General features: G+C 39.9%; 1 protein-coding gene and 2 pseudogenes across 2 annotated transcripts in view; all 3 read right to left on the bottom strand.

Moving 5' to 3' along the window:
- Positions 1 to 18,315, bottom strand: part of LOC143678240 (UDP-glucuronosyltransferase 1A5-like) — a 69,212-nt gene that overhangs the window by 36,187 nt on the left and 14,710 nt on the right. The gene's annotated exons all lie outside the window — the stretch shown is intronic.
- LOC143678245 (UDP-glucuronosyltransferase 1A3-like) lies at positions 1,375 to 12,647 on the bottom strand (annotated as a pseudogene).
- Positions 14,546 to 14,663, bottom strand: LOC143678567 (small nucleolar RNA SNORA70; annotated as a pseudogene).

Raw genomic sequence — 18,315 nt, 5'->3', positions numbered from 1 at the left:
TTGTACCAAAAAAGAGAAAAAAAAAAGCCAATCCATCTCTGATATGTTGCATTCTGGCAGTTTCAGCAAACTAAGATATATATATATATGTCAAAATGTATTATAATATATGTCAAAAATTATTAAAACTCTAAAACCTGACCAAAATTCAATTAGAAGGGGATATTTTAATATGTGTTTTTGAAATACAAAAATTGATTTGTGTAATCAACAAGTCAATACTAGCTATATAGAGACCCTTACAAAAACAAACATTTTTAGAGGTATCCTGGAACATTGACAAATATTGATCTTATGGTGTCCAATATACTAGCCACTACATATCACTATTTTTTTTTTTTAATATGGGCAGGCACTGGGAATTGAACCCGGGTCCTTGGGCATGGCAGGCAAGTACTCTTACCTGCTGAGCCACCATAGCCCGCCCACTACATATCACTATTGGGCACTTGAGGTGCGCTTAGTCCATATGAGATAGGCTACAAGTGTAAAATATATACTATATTTTGAGGTCTTAGTATGCAAAAAGAGACTGGAAAATATCTTGTTAATGATTTTATAATAAATACATGCTGAACGGATATTTTCTATTATAAATAAATATATTAAAAATATGATAATAAAATATATTGTTAAAATTAATTTTTATATTTTATTACTATTTTTAAAATGTGCCTACTAGATCATTTTAAATTACATATGTGGCTTGCACTGTATTTCCTAGAATATTTCTGTACTAGACCACAAGAAGATTTATTAAGAAATTGTCAAAAGCAATGGCTTCACACTCATAAAAAATCAAATTATTATACAAAATAATTTGAAAAAATGTATGGGAAAGGCCAAAAGCCTTAACTATATGTAAATTAAGAAAAAACCTCGGGGGGGCCACGGTGGCTCGTGCCTGCCATGCCAGAGACCTGGGTTCGAATCCCAGTGCATACCCATACAAAAAAAGCCTCCTATTTAGCTACTAAATTAAAGCTGAAATCAAAAACTGAAATTAAAATTCTCTTAAGAACAATTAAAGGGAGATAAAACCTAAGACCAATAGAAAAAGTTTCATTTATAGCCGTCAACAATATAATGCTTCAATACAAGGATGAGATAATTAATTTTAAAAATAAGTTATAATTAACAAAATAGAATTTAAAAGTACAGAAGGAATAAGCAAATCAAAAAGCTGTTTCTTTGAGAAGACCAATAAAATAATTCAGTATCTCTTAAGCCTTTAGATTAAGGAAGAAAGATAGGAGCAAACATATAAAAGACTTAGACTTTGATCTTTCATCTTACAGAAAAATTATAAAAGCAAATTAAAGTAGTCAAATCTAAGAGTAAACTAAGCCAAATAAGTAGATAACATCTCAAAATTAAAAAACAACTTAATTGGGCAAAAATCATAATATTGAACATATCATGAATAGTACATGATGAAGATCACAAGTTAATGATCTTTTATGCAGTAAATAAATTGGCATCAACATGTCTAAAAATGGACAGAAATACAGGTGGGCTTTTTTCATAAATACCCATTGTATTTAGAGAGATTAACCCAAAATTGCAAGTCTATAAGAACTACAAATGACAAAATAAACAAGAAAACTACTGCTGGGATTGAGTTGTGGAGACAGTCAAGGTAGATGCTGGACCACAAGGATCATGGACCCTTAAGGTCAAGTGGGGCTGACAGCCAGTCTCCAGATGACACACCTTGTCCACCTGGGCAATATTTAGATTGTAGTAATAATAATGGTGATATAGTATTCATCGAGTGATTTGTTATTGGGGACTGATTATGAGCAAGCTCATCCAGTGAGAAAAAGGAAACTGAAGATTTGAACCAATGCAGTTAACTCCAGAGAACATAATCACAAACTAAAAGAAAATAGCAACAATTCATTTTAAATACCTTCCAAATTTTTAGCAGTTTTACAATCCAGTAGATGAATTTATATTTATAATTTTAAGAACACATTAATAACGGGGGAAAATCAAGTAAGAATAAATACCTTCTGATAGGATCAAAAAGAAGAATGGAGACTAGAGGTACTTTATAAGAATACATTCATTTAAAAAAAGTACAGAATAAAAACACATCAACTATAAAAGATCAGAAGAGTTATATAAATTAGGTGAATACGACATAAATGGGCTGATTTCCCTGAATGAAGAAAAAAAAGCCAGACCCTGAAAATTCAAGCAAACAAACCCAAATACTGAGTGTTAATGTAAGATTCCTCAGAAATTATTGGTAAAACAATAGTGTCCACCATGGAAATTTAGGGTGGGGTGAGATGAGTCAGCCGTCCTAACAAACCCTTTGCCAATTACACTCATATCTCTTCATCCTGACTCCACCTTCGTGGGTTCTTAGGTTTAGATTTGATCTCAATGACCCCTACTACCATCCTTTCATGGTTTCAGTGTTCCAAGTAGAAGACATCTTTTGATATGCAACTGCCATGATGCATTCCCAAATCTGGAATATCCCCACACTCTACTCCAGTGACCAATTCCAGGTCAGAGACCATCTTGTCAGAAAAATTCAGAAATGTTGGAATTCATTATTTTTCTCCTATGGAGAACCCCAGTCTTCCCTTTCTGGCACTGTCTCACTTCCAGTTAATTTATTTGACCTTTTTGAAACTTCTACCTGGATTGACTGATTGGATCATCTGTAATCACATCTCCATCTCTTCTAAGACAAGACCTCTAATACCTATCCTGTCAACAAATGCAATTTTCTGGCTGCTTTATCCTTCTACTGAACACTACAAGCAAAAATCTGACAAAGTTCAGTTCAACAGAGGGATCAGCTTTTCTGCTCCTACAAAGCAGAAGAAAACTGCACAACAACAAACACAGCACCTCTACCAGTGGAAGATCTTGTCTGAGCCATGCAGTTGCTTTCATCATATTACGGACTCCCACCCATGAACTCTTTCTTTCAGTGACCATGCTAACTTAACCACACTACTAGAGAGATGTTAGCAAGAGAGACAGACATCTTTAGAAAGAATTGGCAGATGAGGAAACACTTGAAAGTAAGTTTTAAAAAAAATGGGTTCCATTGGGAACCCTGATTGGGTGAAGGCACCCATACAGACCTGAGGCAGTGATTTCTGTGAGCACAGTTTATGCCCCCAATGAAGACCATGTTGGGCATAATGGGCCTGGGATAGTCCATCACAAAGTGTCCTCTGAAGAGCCACACAGATCCGTATACGAAAATATCCACCGGGGACATCTGTCTCTGCAGGACTCAGAGGCAAAGCTTGCATAGGGAGAGTAAGAAACATGGAAAATATATTTCAGGGTCAAAGAGTAGAGCATGTTCTTGACCCACTGCAGGAACGTCATGTGATCTAAATTAATCATTAATAACTTAGGAATATACGAGGAAGGGTTTGGGCACTGCGTACCCTCAAAATCCAAGTCACATGAAATGAAATACAAAAAATGCACAGCAGGAACAGAGAGGTACTCAACCAGCAAGGACCCACAGAGGTAAATGGGGTCAGTTAGAACCACATCATATGAGCTGGCATTCAGGGACCTGATCAGGTCACTGTCATGCAGTAACCCTGTACAAGACTTTTGAAAGAAAATAGTTATATTTTTCAACATTTCTATACTTTTAAAAAACACCTTCAGGCCAAGATGGTGGCTTAGTAAGGTACGCGCGTCTTAGTTCCTCCTCCAGAGCAACTACTAGGTGAACAGAAACAGTGTAGAACAGCTCCCGGGGCCACGGCAGGGAATGGACACACAACATACCCCAGTCTGGACTGGCTAGACTAACTGCGAGACTCGGCTGCGGTGAGATCCCCGAGCGGCGTGTGCTCCCCCGAGCCGCGGCAGCTGGCGGCCGGAGCTCCTCCCTTCCTCCTTCCCGGGTTGGCTGAGAGTCTCGGAGAGGCAAGTTTCCCAAGCCGCAGCGGCCAGCGCCCCTCTTTTGCAGGCGGCTTCCTGGACCAGCTACGAGTCTCGGATCAGAGGGCTACCCAAGCCGCAGTGGCCTCCCCTACGGGTGGCTTCCTGGTCTGGTGGCGAGGTCCCCAGGCCGCAGCGGCCGGCGACCGACGTCCCTCCATCACGGGCAACTTCCTGGTCCAGTGGCGAGTTCCCCAGGCCGTGGCGGCCGGTGACCGACACCCCTCCCCCGTGGGCAGCTTCCTGGTCCGGTGGTGATTTCCCCGGGACGCGGCGACCGGCGACCGGCACCCCTCCAGGGAGAGGAGGGAATTTCCGACAGTGGCAGGGACTGGGTCCAACCAAACACCAATAGGGGCATTAATAAAGGAGCCACAGGGTCCCCTCAAGCTGCGGCAGCTGGCGACCCCACCACATGCGGCCCCCCGGAACAACTGAGAGAATTGTATCAGAAATCCCCAGCCATGGAGAATGGTGACTGGGGGGATCCCTTCCAAACACGTGAGACAAACGTTTGCCACGAGCGCCACCTACTGGGAAGGATAAGAAAAACAAAACCCAGAGATTTCACAGAAAAATCTTCCAAACTGTTGGGTCCAACACCCAGGGAAATCTGACTAAATGCCCAGACGCCAGCAGAAGATAACGGTCCACGCTCCGAAGATTGAAAATATGGCCCAGTCAAAGGAACAAACCAATAGTTCAAATGAGATACAGGAGCTGAGACAACTAATGCTGAATATATGAACAGAAATGGAAAACCTCTTCAAAAATGAAACTGATAAATTGAGGGAGGACATGAAGAAGATATGGGCTTAACAAAAAGAAGAAATAGAAAAACTGAAAAAACAAATCACAGAACTTTTGGAATTGAAGGATAAAGTAGAAAAGATGGAAAAAACAATGGATACCTACAATGATAGATTTAAAGAGACAGACGATCGAATAAGTGATTTGGAGGATGGAACATCTGAATTCCAAAAAGAAACAGAAACTAATGGGAAAAGAATGGAAAAATTTGAACAGGGTATCAGGGAACTCAAGGACAATATGAACCACACAAATATACGTGTTGTGGGTGTCCCAGAAGGAGAAGAGAAGGGAAAAGGAGGAGAAAAACTAATGGAAGAAATTATCACTGAAAATTTTCCAACTCTTATGAAAGATCTAAAATTACAGATCCAAGAAGTGCAGCGCACCCCAAAGAGATTAGACCTAAATAGGTGTTCTCCAAGACACTTACTAGTTAGAATGTCAGAGGTCATAGAGAAAGATAGGATCTTGAAAGCAGCAAGAGAAAAACAATCCATCACATACAAGGGAAACCCAATAAGACTATGTGTAGATTTCTCAGCAGAAACCATGGAAGCTAGAAGACAGTGGGAGGATATATTTAAATTACTAAAAGAGAAAAACTGCCAACCAAGACTCCTATATCCAGCAAAATTGTCCTTCAAAAATGAGGGAGAAATTAAAACATTCTCAGACAAAAAGTCACTGAGAGAATTTGTGACCAAGAGACCAGCTCTGCAAGAAATACTAACGGGAGCACTAGAGTCAGATACGAAAAGACAAAAGAGAGAGGTATGGAGAAGAGTGTAGAAAGAAGGAAAATCAGATATGATATATATAATACAAAAGGCAAAATGTTAGAGGAAAATATTATCCAAACAGTAATAACACTAAAGTTAATGGGCTGAATTCCCCAATCAAAAGATATAGATTGGCAGAATGGATTAAAAAACAGGATCCTTCTATACGCTGTCTACAGGAAACACATCTTAGACCCAAAGATAAACATAGGTTGAAAGTGAAAAGTTGGGAAAAGATATTTCATGCAAATAACAACCAGAAAAGAGCAGGAGTGGCTATACTAATATCCAACAAATTAGACTTCAAATGTAAAACAGTTAAAAGAGAAAAAGAAGGACACTATATACTAATAAAAGGAACAATTAAACAAGAAGACATAATAATCATAAATATTTACGCACCGAACCAGAATGCCCCAAAATACGTGAGGAATACACTGCAAACACTGAAAAGGAAAATAGAAACATATACCATAATAGTTGGAGACTTCAATTCACCACTGTCATCAATGGACAGAACATCTAGACAGAGGATCAATAAAGAAATAGAGAATCTGAGTATTACTATAAATGAGCTAGACTTAACAGACATTTATAGGACATTACATCCCACAACAGCAGGATACACCTTTTTCTCAAGTGCTCATGGATCATTCTCAAAGATAGACCATATGCTGGGTCACAAAGCAAGTCTTAACAAATTTAAAAAGATTGAAATCATACACAACACTTTCTCGGATCATAAAGGAATGAAGTTGGAAATCAATAATAGGCTGAGTGCCAGAAAATTCACAAATACATGGAGGCTCATCAACACACTCTTAAACAACGAGTGGGTCAAAGAAGAAATTGCAAGAGAAATTAGCAAATACCTCGAGGTGAATGAAAATGAAAACACAACATATCAAAACTTATGGGGCACAGCAAAGGCAGTGCTAAGAGGGAAATTTATTGCCCTAAATGCCTATATCAGAAAAGAAGAAAAGGCAAAAATGCAGGAATTAAATGTCCACTTGGAAGAACTGGAGAAAGAACAGCAAACTACTCCCAAAGCAAACAAAAGGAAAGAAATAACAAAGATTAGAGCAGAAATAAATGAATTGAAAACAATAGAGAAAATCAATAAGACCAGAAGTTGGTTCTATGAGAAAATCAATAAGATTGATGGGCCCTTAGCAAGATCGACAAAAAGAAGAAGAGCGAGGATGCAAATAAATAAGATCAGAAATGGAAGAGGAGACATAACTACTGACCTCACAGAAATAAAGGAGGTAATAACAGGATACTATGAACAACTTTATGCTAATAAATACAACAATTTAGAGGAAATGGACGGGTTCCTGGAAAGACATGAACAACCAACTTTGACTCAAGAAGACATAGATGACCTCAACAAACCAATCACAAGTAAAGAAATTGAATTAGTCATTCAAAAACTTCCTAAAAAGAAAAGTCCAGGACCAGACGGCTTCACATGTGAATTCTATCAAACATTCCAGAAAGAATTAGTACCAACTCTCCTCAAAGTCTTCAAAAAAATCGAAGTGCAGGGAAAACTACCTAATTCATTCTATGAAGCCAACATCACCCTCATACCAAAACCAGGCAAAGATATTACAAAAAAAGAAAACTACAGGCCAATCTCTCTAATGAATATAGATGCAAAAATCCTCAATAAAATTCTAGCAAATCGTATCCAACAACACATTAAAAGAATTATACATCATGACCAGGTAGGATTCATCCCAGGTATGCAAGGATGGTTCAACATAAGAAAATCAATTAATGTAATACACCATATCAACAAATCAAAGCAGAAAAATCACATGATCATCTCAATTGATGCAGAGAAGGCATTTGACAAGATTCAACATCCTTTCCTGTTGAAAACACTTCAAAAGATAGGAATACAAGGGAACTTCCTTAAAATGATAGAGGGAATATATGAAAAACCCACAGCTAATATCATCCTCAATGGGGAAAAATTGAAAACTTTCCCCCTAAGATCAGGAACAAGACAAGGACGTCCACTATCACCACTATTATTCAACATTGTGTTGGAGGTTCTAGCCAGAGCAATTAGACAAGAAAAAGAAATACAAGGCATCAAAATTGGAAAGGAAGAAGTAAAACTATCACTGTTTGCAGACGATATGATACTATACGTCGAAAACCGGGAAAAATCCACAATAAAACTACTAGAGCTAATGAATGAGTACAGCAAAGTAGCAGGTTACAAGATCAACATTCAAAAATCTGTAGCATTTCTAAACACTAGTAATGAACAAGCTGATGGGGAAATCAAGAAACAAATCCCATTTACAATTGCAACTAAAAGAATGAAATACCTAGGAATAAATTTAACTAAAGAGACAAAAAACATATATAAAGAAAACTGCAAAAAACTGTTAAAAGAAATCACAGAAGAACTAAATAGATGGAAGGGCATACCGTGTTCATGGATTGGAAGACTAAATATAGTTAAGATGTCAATCCTATCTAAATTGATTTACAGATTCAATGCAATACCAATCAAAATCCCAACAACTTATTTTTCAGAAATAGAAAAACCAATAAGCAAATTTATCTGGAAGGGCAGGGTGCCCCGAATTGCTAAAAACATCTTGAGGAAAAAGAATGAAGCTGGAGTTCTCACGCTGCCTGACTTTAAGGCATATTATGAAGCCACAGTGGTCAAAACAGCATGGTATTGGCATAAAGATAGATATATCGACCAATGGAATCGAATAGAGTGCTCAGATATAGACCCTCTCATCTATGGACATTTGATCTTTGATAAGGCAGTCAAGCCAACTCACCTGGGACAGAACAGTCTCTTCAATAAATGGAGCCTAGAGAACTGGATATCCATATGCAAAAGAATGAAAGAAGACCCATATCTCACACCCTATACAAAAGTTAACTCAAAATGGAACAAAGATCTAAACATTAGGTCTAAGACCATAAAACAGTTAGAGGAAAATGTAGGGAGATATCTTATGAATCTTACAGTTGGAGGCGGTTTTATGGACCTTAAACCTAAAGCAAGAGCACTGAAGAAGGAAATAAATAAATGAGAACTCCTCAAAATTAAACACTTTTGTGCATCAAAGAACTTCATCAAGAAAGTAGAAAGACAGCCTACACAATGGGAGACAATATTTGGAAATGACATATCAGATAAAGGTCTAGTATCCAGAATTTATAAAGAGATTGTTCAACTCAACAACAAAAAGACAGCCAATCCAATTACAAAATGGGAAAAAGACTTGAACAGACACCTATCAGAAGAGGAAATACAAATGGCCAAAGGCACATGAAGAGATGCTCAATGTCCCTGGCCATTAGAGAAATGCAAATCAAAACCACAATGAGATATCATCTCACACCCACCAGAATGGCCATTATCAACAAAACAGAAAATGACAAGTGCTGGAGAGGATGCGGAGAAAGAGGCACACTTATCCACTGCTGGTGGGAATGTCAAATGGTGCAACCACTGTGGAAGGCAGTTTGGTAGTTCCTCAAAAAGCTGAATATAGAATTGCCATATGATCCAGTAATACCATTGCTGGGAATCTACTCAAAGGACTTAAGGGCAAAGACACAAATGGACATTTGCACACCAATGTTTATAGCAGCATTATTTACAATTGCAAAGAGATGGAAACAGCCAAAATGTCCATCAACAGACGAGTGGCTAAACAAACTGTGGTATATACATACGAAGGAATATTATGCAGCTTTAAGACAGGATAAACTTATGAAGCATATAATAACATGGATGGACCTAGAGAACAATATGCTGAGTGAGTCTAACCAAAACTAAAAGACAAATACTGTATGGTCCCACTGATGTGAACCGACATTCGAGAATAAACTTGGAATATGTCATTGGTAACAGAGTCCAGCAGGAGTTAGAAACAGGGTAAGATAATGGGTAATTGGAGCTGAAGGGATACAGACTGTGCAACAGGACTAGATAAAAAAACTCAAAAATGGACAGCACAATAATACCTAATTGTAAAGTAATCATGTTAAAACACTGAATGAAGCTGGATCTGAGCTATAGGTTTTTGTTTTGTTTTGTTTTTGTTTGTTTGTTTGTTTTTACTATTATTATTACTTTTATTTTTTTCTCTATATTAACATTCTATATCTTTTTCTGTTGTGTTGCTAGTTCTTCTAAACTGATGCAAATGTACTAAGAAACGATGATCATGCATCTATGTGATGATGTTAAGAATTACTGAATGCATATGTAGAATGGTATGATTTCTAAATGTTGGGTTAATTTCTTTTTTTCTGTTAATTAATAAAAAAAAATTAAAAAAAATAAATAAAAAAGATCAAATAAGGACTGTCATGTAGGAGAAAGTGGAGTCACTACAACCATAACTAGCTACAAAATAAAAGGCATCAGACAAGAGAGACCATGCAGAAATGGAAGAAATGAGGTTAGATTAATCCTTCAGGTGAGGTAAATGCACATGCACAGAGAGGAGTATATGAGCCATACATTTAGTGCTAAAATACATTTTGCAGAGAAGCAAAGGCCATATCAGCACTGAGCTGACTGGCGAGGGGCAAGTAGAGGTTGAACCAAAGGGTGCAGGTAAGGTCGCAGAAGGCACACCACCAAAGCATTTTGTATATTTCATGTTAGAGTTATCTTTGCCAAGAAGGCAGATTTTATTTCAGACACACCTTTACCAAGAAACAAGATGGTAGAACCAACATGAGCTCTTTGAAAAAAATTTAGAGCATTCTGAAAAAAGCTTCCAAACTGGTATTCTAATATATGATAAGAACCAATAAATTCTCTGGGAATGAGCTTTGTCTACATAATACTTTTTGGTAGTAATAAAAATTTAGTTTTTCAAAAAAAAAAAAACACCTTCAGATAATGTATTTGTTGAAAATTCACCTGAGTCTGCTTCACCAAGAAATGATCATGTTCTTCCTGGGTGTGGGGAGTGGCACAGGTTTTCAGGGTGGAAAAGTCAGCTCCTTTGATGTGCATGTTCACTTCTGGCATGAGGAGGATGGCCTGGTGGCCTCTAGTGCTGAGCTCCTGCACCAGCTTCCGCATGCTGAGCCAGTGGCTGCCTTCAAAGGGTACTACCAGCACCTTCCCACCCAAGGCCCAGAAAAGCAGCAGCCCCAGGAGCAGCCACAGGGGAAGCTGGAGGCCAGTCACCATCTCTGCAGAATCCACGGTGGCTGACTCCACACAAGCCTGTGCCTCCACTTGAGTTTCTAACCTAATTATTACCGAGCCACTGAGAAATATGGAGTGTGATTGGAAGGCAGAGACCCTCCTTAAGTGAATCATTACAGAATAAACCTTCCACCCACTCGGCAGGCCCCTCTATCTACATATAGGATGACCCTCTGTGCTCACTCCAATAAATTCCCCTGACCCTGTTGCCTTCTCAGGGTCACGTGCTCGTCCACTCTCTTATCTTTCATCCAAGTGCCCAAACAGGTGTGGGGCACTGGTTTCATCTCCTTGCCTCCCCTTCTCCTGTGAACTGCTGTCTCTCATGTTCTAACTGAGCTCTGAGGGGGTCAATGAGGCCTCATTCCCACTGGAAAACTCTGCTGATCATGCCACTATCTCACCCATCTTGAACGCTTTCCTCTCTGCCTCTTAAAAATCTATTACAATATTTAAGAAAGCCAATTAAATAAACTCTGAACCTTAAAAGTTGATCAGAGTCACAATACAAAGCTCAAAATACAAACAATGTTTTATGATACATGTCATGTCTATTCATGAGAAAATAAAATACTTAACTGGAGAAGAATACTTCAAATGAGGGAATATATGAAACAAAATGAGAAGATCTGTAATTGAACTTTACTTGGTCAAACTGGAAACAATAAAAATAAGACACTATACCAGTATAAATTATTCTTTTACTTCATCCAACAGTGCACTTATGAGAGTTACGTTGAATGTTAAGTGAATCATAATAATCTAAAATAGTAGCACAAGTGCCAATGCAATGAAATAAGTGTTGGATATACTTGGCAATGTTTAATCTCAATTTCCACTCTGATGTTTTAGATGCTTTGGTAAGTTATTAATTACTTCATTGAATTTTTGCTTTGGGAATCAGAGATTTGCAAATTATCTAGGGTTTAGAAAAACTTGGGACCTTTTTAAAAATCCAAGCACATATTTCATAAGGAAAATGACAATAGTTTACTATCCAGCCATTTGGAAATTGAAGGTCAGTTCCCTACATCTGAACAATCAATAAATTCTCAAACCAGAGAAGTTTTGTTTTAAGAATTTGGCCTAGAATTGTTTTCCTTTGTCTGTTTTTAATTAGTTGTTCCATTCATTTATTTATTTTTATTTATTGCACTGGATGGGGTCAGAGTGGCAGGTCAACAAAGAATATTTAAGCCTTTACCTAAAAACTAAAATAATAATAAAAAAAGAAAACCCTCTTCCTCCCATCAATGGGTAACACCGAGGAAAAGTGTGACATTGCCAGGACAGCCTTCTCTAAATGGGGAGGGGCTGCTTGCTCTGCTCATTTTCTTCCCTGTATTCCTCCTAAAGTCAGGAAGGCACTGCTGAAGGGCTTTCAAATTGGGACCATCTGGAGTTCACCTCCTGGGCTCAGGGTTTGAGGATGACACAAGGACTTGGGGAGGAGGCCGTCCCACCCCAGGGAAGAAATTCGCAGTTCACTGAGGCCTACGTGTGCAGGGTGACCCCGCGACACCCAGGTCGGCTCCCCACAGATACAGGGCGTGGGCACTAGCCTGGCCTTGGGCTCTGTGTGGATTCCCCCTCAGGACCTTTACGACATGTTGTGTTTCATGTTCAGACTTTGTCGGAGGTCAATTCCTGGCCATGGCACGGGCAGGTATGTTGACTTTTAGTTGACAAATATGACAAATAACCCAATTTAAAATGAGAAAGGATTTGAATAGACATTTCTCTGAAGGAGATGTACAATAAGTACCATGAAAATCTGCTTACCCTCATTGGTCATCAGGAAATGCAAATAAAATTTGCATTTCACACTCATTAAAAGGGTACTGGGCAGGTGATGGTGGCTCAGTGGCAGAGTTCACGCCTGCCATGCCAGGGACCCAGGTTGGATTTCCATTGCCTGCTCATGCAAAAAAATAAATAAATTAAATTAAATTAAAAAGGCAGGCCATGGTGGCTCGGTGGCAGAGCGCTCCTTTGCCATGCCTGGATTCGATTCCTGGTGTCTGCCCATGCAAAAAAAAAGGTAGCAACTATTTTAAAAATGGAAAATAATAAGTGTTGGAGAGGATGTGAAGAAATAGGAGCACACATTCATTGCTGGTTGAAACATAAGATAGTGTAGCCACTGTGGAACATACTCATTGGATAGAGATTAATGTAAAGGTAAAGAAAAGAACAAGCATTGTGAGGATGCAGACAAATTGGAACCCTTTTATATTGTAGGTGTGATTGTGAAATGGTGCAACCATTGTGAAATCAAATGGACAGTTTCTCAGAAAGTTGAACAGAGAAGTACCATAGGACCTGGCAACCCATTTCTTGGTATACAACCCAAAGCACTGAAAGCAGGTGTTCAAAAGATGTCTGGACAGCAATGTTCATATCAGCATTAGTCACTATAGCGAAAAAGTGGAAGCAATCCAAGTGTCCTTCAACAGATGAATGGACAAATTAAATATGGTCTAGCCATCCAAGAATATTATTCAGTCATAAAAAGGAACAGAGTTCTGATCCAAGCTACAACATGAATGAGTCTTGAAGATATCATGTCGAGTGAAATAACCCAGACCCAAAAGGACAATTATGGTATAATCTCACTTATATGAATTACCTAGAACTAGAAAATACATAAATACACCTGGTAGATTACAGGTTAGCAGGGGCCAGGGCATGAGGGGAATGGGGACGTAGAGCTTAAGGGATGTGGAGTGAAAAGTTTGGGTAACAGATGGTGGTGATGTGGGCACAACATTCTGAATGCAATTAATACCACTGAATGGTACACTTGAAAACCGCCTACATGGGATACTTTGAGTTGTGTATATAAATTTTGTAAACAGTGGCTATCTTTCTGAGGCTGTCCCTGCCCCCTCATTCTTCCCCATGCACTATACACTGAAATAGTCAAAAAACTAAAAGGGAAATCATCAAAATGCCTCTTACTGGAAATTGACAACTAGTGTGTTGCAGTTGTTTGTGTATATATTGGTTTTCCCACTAGGTTCTTGGATGAAGAGACTATAGCTTATACATGTGGACACCCTCAGCACCAAGCACAGAGATCAAGTAAAAATCAAGACATACTTGACAAATGAATGTGAATCACTAAATTAGTAAGAGACTCTGGAATAAGTAACCCTTCAACCAAATGATGGCATCCCTTCCCAGGTGGCTGGGCCCTGCCTGCAGAATGGCACCCACATACCTTTAGTGCACCCTGCAGTGCAGCTTCTTGGCTCCTTCAGAGGAAGCCCCTTCACAGCTCTGGGGCAGAAGGATGCCCTCTGAATGGGTTCACTTTGGAGAACAGAGCCCGGGGATTTTTGCTTGTTTCTTTTTGTTTTTACATGGCCAGAAGTAGTTTATTGTTGATGTAAGTTGAGTGAGGGAAGTGCTGGGAAGGTCTACCTGAGTGCAGGACCCACAACTTGTTAGGGGGCCATGATGGGCATGTATTTGACCCCCCAACCATCCAGATTGAGGTAGTTTTTTCTCAGCCAACATGTCTTCAAATTTATCAGCACTGAACTTGGTAAAGCCCCACCTCTTGGAGATGTGGATATTCTGGTGGCCAGGGAACTTGACCTTGGCCCTGCCTAGTACCCCAGTCACATGCTCCTTGTGTTGAACATTGGTGCAGATGCATATGGTGACTTGACTGATGTGGGCCCTGGTTTCTGTGCCCTGGGACATTTCAAAGGCACCTTGCATAACTGTCTGCGTCCTAGATTGGACACACACAAGGTCCATCCACAGATGTTGACCATCAACAAATAAGGCCTATTTCCAAGGTCTCTTTGGGCAACCCATATGAGCAGCAGCTGCATACACAACCAAGGAGGCTGCTGTCTGCAGAGCCCAGTATTTTAAAAGTAATTCAAATTCAATGTCATCAGGGGAGGAATGAGAAGAAGGATGTAAGGATGTAAGGTGTTCAATTTTCCACAGTCCCCACCTCCTCTCCTTTTTTAAATCTTTGAAATTATTTGGCTTCTGAGTTTGAAACCCCTGGCCTACATCTGCTAACTACAAACCTCACTCTCTGCCAACACCCAATGGCTCGTTCTCTGTCTTTTTCTTCCTTTGCACACTCTTCACAGGGTTCTGTCTTGGACGATGACTACTGCCTCCTTTCTTCACCTCACAAAGTCCTGGTAAACCCGCCAGGTTCAGCTCAGTGGTCGACATTCTGTGGAGTATCCCGATACCTTCTCCATGAGCAGAATCATTTGCCCCCTTGTTCCCACAGCCATGTTCTGTGTTATAACAGACTGTTATAACTGACAGTATCAATGTCTAGATTGTGCCTCCATCTCACTGCTAGTCACTCACTGATGGGATTTAGTCTCATTTATCTTTCTATCATGAATTCCTGGTAGGTACCTGCACCCAGTAGGTGCTCAATAAATGCTTGCTACATCAATGACTCATGTTTCAACTTTATTCAAAACATTACAAAGAAGGTTGCATCCACAGTGTGGATTTGAACAAGTAGGGTAGGAGAGTAGTGCTTCCCAATTTTTTACTTTTTAGCCCATTTGTTCTGCATCTAATATTAGTATAAAGATAATGTACAAGTATAAAGATGACTTGCATTTGGTATCTATCATAAACACACACACACATCAGAAGGCATTTAAATCTAAATTTTAGTGCTGTTTCCCAACTCCTCATGATTCAAAATCCTCTGTGGCCTGGCATGCTTCCCTATCCTCAGAACAGTGGCAACTGTGTGGTTGGCAGAATAATAGTCCCCCTAAAGGTGTCCACATCCTACTCCCAGGAACCTGTGAATATGCTATGCTACATGGCACAGGCAAATTAAGGAGCAAAAAGTTCACTCATAAACAGACCTGGAGATGAGGAGATTGTCCTGGATTATCCAGGTGGGCCAAATGTGATCACAAGGGAAACAGGAGGCAGAGTTGGGGCCAGAGTGATGCAGCATGAGAAAGATTCCATCAACCTTTGCTAGCTTTGAAGATGGAGGAAGGGGCCACTAGCCAGGGAATGTGGGCAGCCATTAGAAGCTGGAAGAGGCAAGGAAACAGATCCCATCCCCACCCAAGAGCCTCAAGAAAAGACCACAATCTTGCTGAAACCTTAATTTTAGCCCAGTAAGACCCACTGCAGAATTCTGACGTCAACAAATGTAAGATAATAAATCTGTTATTTACATCACTAAGTTTATGGTACTTTGATACAGGCAGCCATGGGAGACTGATATACTGGGTCATCAGAAGAAGATCCTGAAGTTCCTTTTGCATCATCCAAACTGGGAACTGAGGGGCCAATATGGTGGCTTAGTAATGTGTGTGCATTTTTAGTTCGTCCTCCAGAGCAACTACTAAATAACCAGAAACAGTACAGAACAGCTCCCAGAGCCACAACAGTGACTGAACACACAGCGTACCCCAGTCTGGACCAGCTGGACTGGCTGTGAGTCTCTGGAACAGTGAGTTCCCCAAGCTGCGCGCAGTTCCCCAAGCCACGGCGGCCGGCACCCAGTGCCCCTCCCCCACAGGTGGCTTCCCGGAGGGAAAGGAAAGAGTCTCTAACAGTAGCAGGGACTGAGTCCAACCAAACACCAATAGTGGCATTAATAAACAAATTCTGACTACTAAAAATAGGCCCTCAGCTCAGGCGAAACTGGTCAAGGCGGAGGTCGCCTATTGGGCTAACCAAAAAAGAGGAAAGTGGACGAAACAGAGCCCTCTGAGGCTGTTTCTATGGAGGCTTGGCTGCCTCTGGATTCAGCTGCAACTGCCCCAAATGCAGAAACAGGCTGCTTTCAGGGCTGTCTCCCACCTGAACCTTCCCCACTGGAGGGGTGAAACACAACTCAGGTGGAATCCCTCTCTCAAGGAATTCAGACCCCAGGGCTTTGCAATTTGAAGCCATTAAAACCAGCCTACAACCTTTCCTCTGTCTCCACCATGCCCCCAGGAGGGAGAGCCTTCCAGAGTTAAAGGAGCCACAACATCTTTTGCTGGTGGGACCCACAGACAGACAAGTGCCACATACTGGGCAAGATAAGAAAAACAGAGCCCAGAGACTTCACAGGAAAGTCTTTCAACCTGCTGGGTCTCACACTCAGGGAAAACTGACGCAGGTGATTCCTTCCCCCCAAAAGGAGGCCAGCCTAGTCCAAGAAAACCCGGCTGGAGTCTGTAATACCTATGTAGACCCTCCTAAGGATGGGGATGGAAAAGGCACATTAAAAGCAGGACAAGAAACAAGAAAACAAGAACTGAAAAATTACGCTCTGTTAAACAAAACTTAAGCTAGAGGCCCAGAAAAAGCTGAACTGAAGGTCAATGAACAGATAGACAACAAACTCATTTAGCAAGAGAACCCTAGGTAAAATAAGTGAAAGCAATCTCAAGAATAAACTAATTAAGGTAATTAAATGTCCAGATGCCAGCAAAAAATAACAAATCACACCAGGAAAATTGAAGATATGGCCCAGTCAAAGGAACAAGCCAATAGTTCAAATGAGATACAGGAGGTGAGACAACTAATGCTGAATATATGAACAGAAATGGAAAACCTCTTCAAAAACCAAATCAGTCAATTGAGGGAGACATGAAGAAGGCAAGGAATGAACAAAAAGAAGAAATGGAAAGTCTGAAAAAACAAATCACAGAACTTATGGGAATGAAAGATACAGTAGAAGAGATGGAAAAACAATGGAAACCTACAATGGTAGATTTCAAGAGACAGAGGTTAGAATTAGTGAACTGGAGGATGGAACATCTGAAATCCAAAAAGAAACAGAAACTATAGGGAAAAGAATGGAAAAATATGAGCAGGGGCTCAGGGAAATGAATGATAATATGAAGCGCACAAATATACATGTTGTGGGTGTTCCTGAAGGAGAAGAGAAGGGAAAAGGAGGAGAAAAACTAATGGAAGAAATTATCACTGAAAATTTCCCAACTCTTATGAAAGACCTAAAATTACAGATCCAAGAAGTGCAGCGCACCCCAAAGAGAATAGATCCAAACAGACATTCTCTAAGACACTTACTAGTTAGAATGTCAGAGGTCAAAGAGAAAGAGAGGATCTTGAAAGCAGCAAGAGAAAAGCAATCCATCACATACAAGGGAAACCCAATAAGACTATGTGTAGATTTCTCAGCAGAAACCATGGAGGCAAGAAGACAGTGGGATGATATATTTAAATTACTAAAAGAGAAAAACTGCCAACCAAGAATTCTATATCCAGCAAAATTGTCCCTCAAAAATGAGGGAGAAATTAAAACATTTTCAGACAAAAAATCACTGAGAGAATTTGTGACCAAGAGACCAGCTCTGCAAGAAATACTAAAGGGAACACTAGAGACAGATACGAAAAGACGGAAGAGAGAGGTGTGGAGAAGAGTGTAGAAAGAAGGAAAATTAGATATGATATATAAAATACAAAAGGCAAAATGGTAGAGGAAAGTACTACCCAAACAGTAATAACACTAAATGTTAATGGACTGAACTCCCCAATCAAAAGTCATAGACTGGCAGAATGGATTAAAAAACAGGATCCTTCTATATG

Source organism: Tamandua tetradactyla, chromosome 3, assembly GCF_023851605.1.
Source record: "Tamandua tetradactyla isolate mTamTet1 chromosome 3, mTamTet1.pri, whole genome shotgun sequence".
NCBI lineage: Eukaryota > Metazoa > Chordata > Mammalia > Pilosa > Myrmecophagidae > Tamandua > Tamandua tetradactyla.
The sequence above is the reverse complement of the archived record's forward strand: the minus strand, read 5'-3'. Positions and strand labels throughout refer to the sequence as shown.